The sequence below is a fragment of the Dermacentor variabilis genome, chromosome 8 (assembly GCF_050947875.1).
Source record: "Dermacentor variabilis isolate Ectoservices chromosome 8, ASM5094787v1, whole genome shotgun sequence".
In the NCBI taxonomy this organism is placed as follows: domain Eukaryota; kingdom Metazoa; phylum Arthropoda; class Arachnida; order Ixodida; family Ixodidae; genus Dermacentor; species Dermacentor variabilis.
In genome coordinates this window covers 158,503,195-158,507,262 of record NC_134575.1, presented here as the reverse complement: position 1 = coordinate 158,507,262, position 4,068 = coordinate 158,503,195, and positions in this window count along the sequence as shown.

Genomic DNA, 4,068 nt, shown 5'->3' with positions numbered 1-4,068 from the left:
CACAGTTTATGTGTGGGTTCCTCCTTTATGTCTCGTCGTGAACTGCTGTTCTTTCTGTGGCTTTACATATGTTCCTTTTCTGCGTCAGTTACGCCTTCCAAGAGTGTTTACTTGGAAAATTTTTCTTCGCGTGGCTTTCACAGAAGCATGTTTAGTCGAAAGTCTTTCACTTGGCTGCATAATCTCGAGGACGGGCTCCAAATTGCTCATTTTCTTTAGCCACGTAAGAACCATTACTGAAAATTTAATTAACGTAGCTTTGTTAATTACGCAAACAACTTCTCAACTTACTCCGCATCTGGAGATTACCAATCTGTACACTCGAATGATAAAATGATGTTAACATTGTTTGTATCGTTTCAATAGTTTTGTTTCGTGCAGTTAAAAGCAGCCGGCATATTGATGGTGCTGTAGACTTCTTATAAAGTAAGTATGAAATCTTGGACAGGTTATCTTGGCACAAATCAACTTCATGAGCTTAAGCACATGTGCGCAACCTTGCACGACTGCCTTTATATCCGATTCTCATGCATTATACAAGAAGCACCTCAGCGCTACGGTACATCCCACAAGGTGTGCGAGAACATTGTGCGCTCCCGATTAGGTTTCTGAGCGTTGGTGGCATGAGGCTCTGTTTTCTGGCATCATAATGAATAAAAACTGCTGCCTGGAGGAAATCATTGGGTACATTTTCAGTACTTTGTAACATATGGATCAGCACGGATATGTACGTTAGAACGAAAAGTACTGAAATATTAAGATGAGGATTTCGCTGGATGTATTTTAGCGGTCTAATGATAAGATCTAAAGAAAAAATACTGTGATTTTGTGCCAATTAATGCTGACATGAAATATGAGCTCTGACACAGTACCCGTGGTGGAACTGGCCCCGGGACTACTGGGCTACATTGGACCACGATACGCTGGTTTGATAAATACCAGTAATTGGAAAGTGGTTCGCGCTTGAATCTCCTGTATGTCGGTACCGCTGTGCAGTGTTGGAGGCCCTTCTTAAACCACAAGCACTATTTTTCAGCTGATATTGAAAGCAACTGTATTCTTTTCTTTTTTTGTTGGGGGGGGGGGCTTTCTTTAGCGTCTTACCACAGTTCCATACTTATCAGTTAGCTCAAGATGCGCCTGCATGTGTTTCTAATATCCAGTATGTTGTCACGGATTCAATAGCGAAAGAGCGTTATCTTATCAGACTGCACGCGTGAAGCGAATACTGGCGTACATTCTCCATCACATTTGAGGACCCGAGATCGCGCTGCAATGTACGAGCATTTCAATCTGACGAACTGGCGCCTTGATCCGTAGATCGGAATCAGAGTAAGCACTTTGCGCGCAGCCATCGTTGCGCTTTGAGCGCTTTTTTTTCCAGCGCAAGCTGACTTTATAATGAGTTATATTCGTGACTCACTCTTTTGGAAGTGTTTTGTTCTTGACATCCCTAAAATGTGAGAGTATAGAGGCGCTCCATCTGCATTGAGTGAATACTGGGAAACGGACTAGACCTTTTCTTGCGTCCGCGTTTACACATTTACCGCACCAATTTATTTTTTAAAACCTAATTTGGAGGCTGTAAAGCACAGCAACCTTTTATTAACAGGATGTTTTAATAACACAGAAAATTTAAATGCTTTTTAGTGGGATTTCACCTCATGGTAAGGAATTTCAATAAATATAACCTTATGATAATTAAAAGCCTATCCTCTTGACAACGTTTAATCTGAGTTCCTCTTTGCATGCTGATACAGACTTGCAGGTGGTTCGTATCGGGGGCCCTCGACATGTGTCTAACCGTCAAACAAAGAGTTATTCCGAATGTTTCATTTCAGGAATTCCCGTTCGCAAACACGCATAAGACGAAAGTGCTGCATGAAGAGCGTCGTTAGTCCAAACCAACGAGCTACCGTAACTCACCTCGCTTATATCGCTGTCCATTTAGGCTTATATAGGAAATATATATATTTTAAATCGATGCATCACGAATCCAAAAAGAGCTGTCCGTGACCAGCCCAGCTAGGTTTCTTTCATTTCGTACTTCGTCGTAGCGGCTAATAGTAGTCCACGAAGCAGAGCACTGAGTGTGGATATGGCAGAGAAGGTATTCTATATACTGTCTCGTCATACACCGAAAATTGCCCACCGTGCTACTGGCCATTCCTTGAAAATTGTATATGTGATGCCCAGCCATTTGCAACACTGCAACTTTGTTTTGCGATTGGAGAGTCCAGGTGAGAGAAAGAGTGGTTATGGAGATAAAGACACGCTATTTTCTGCGGTAACTTAGGAATGCATGAATGAATGCCTTCATTTATTGAGAAAAAAGAAGAGCAAGCATCAGTGGAAGCACGTCTCAGCAGATTGGGAAAGAATCGGGGGACAAAGAGGAAAAGCTGGAGCCTCGGTGGCAGGCGAAGTCGCAGTTTAGGGGCAAGAGAATATAACGAAGAGTTGGTGAAACCAGTTGAGTTCCAGTGTATATAGATGTGTGATGTGGCGAGTAAATGATTGGAGTCACCGCCTAGCATCCGTCCTTTGCGGTAGTATAAGCACCCGCCGTTCTTGGTTACAAAGGTTTACTGAAAACCAATCTTCGCAATTAATTATTCGTCAGCCATACCTCGCCACGTATTCCTTAGTGGCAGGGTCAGTGGATTTCAACTACGCTGTCGCGACAAGTTACGACCATAACGTGACGCTTGCGGCTACGGTTGCCATACTCGTGACTCTTATTATTGCGCGAATACTATAATCATGGGTTTACTGCACAAGTTAGTGAACACACATATTATAACCGCGTTTCTCACCTTACATACGCTCAACGCAAGCACCATTGCAGCATGTTACGGTGCGCGTCCCTTCAAGACAGAGACGAAAACAAAAGAACGCGTTTGAAGACAGGGTACCGACTTTGGCCCCGTGGGAAACATATCCAAGCCAACAATATTTATTTTATTTCAGTACCCTAAAGGCCCAATGCGGGCGTTACATAGGGGGGGAGTCATCAAAGGAGACTTAACAATATAAACACAGAATGTAAACGGCTGAAGACCGGAATAAACAAGTTAATAAGCCAGGTACAAGTTAATAGGGGAAAAAATGGCTAGAAACAGGTACTGAAAAAATGCACATGTAGCGAATCCCACAAAACAAAACAAAAATCGCACCTTCAGAAGTTACAAAACATGTCATCTAACATTCCACGGAACGTTACGGCTCACATGCACACACTGAAAAAAAAAACGAAAAAAAAACGCACATCATTCTACAGTGGAATTCTCTAAGTATGACCAAAGAGCTGTTTGAAATGATGATGTTCCAGCGATAGCCGCAATGCTAGAAGGAAGCGAATTCCACTCTTCAATAGTCAGGACCAAAGGTGAATATTTGTATTGTTCTCTCCGAGCGAAAATGGGTTTAGTCTTCTTCATGTGATATACACGAGCCCATGTGTGAGGCACCGGGAGATGTCAACTTGCGAATTGGTGTGTTGCTGTGGTAGAGAGTATGGAAAAAAGATAAACGGCTGAGTTTTCTGCGCATGACCAGAGGCGAGAGATGGAGCGATATTTTCAGTGCTGTTACACTTTGATACCGAGAGTAACGGAAAAGGATGAATTGAGCAGCCTTGTTTTGTATAGATTCCAACATATAAACAAGATATGTATAATGAGGGTTTCAGATCACGGACGCGTATTCTATCACAGGCCTGATTAGCATGTTGAATGCGTGAAGTTTTGTGTCCTGGTTAGCTTGGTGTAGTCGGTGTTTAAGAAGACCAAGTTTTTTTAAGTCTTTGGTAGTAATCAGTTCAATATGAGTGCTCAAGGATAAATACGAGCTAAAATTTACACCGGGGTATTTTACCGACGCTGAAGTTTCAATGATAGTAGCATTGACTGTGTAGGCATTAGGAATCGTCTTAGCAGTGGAAGTAAACTTGAGATGTATAGTTGTGTCTGCGTTAATTACCATCTGCCCTGCCGCACCAATGAGTTAGTTCATCAAGATCAGTCTGGAGAGCAATGATGTTAACAATCATGCCGTCGTTTCTATGCA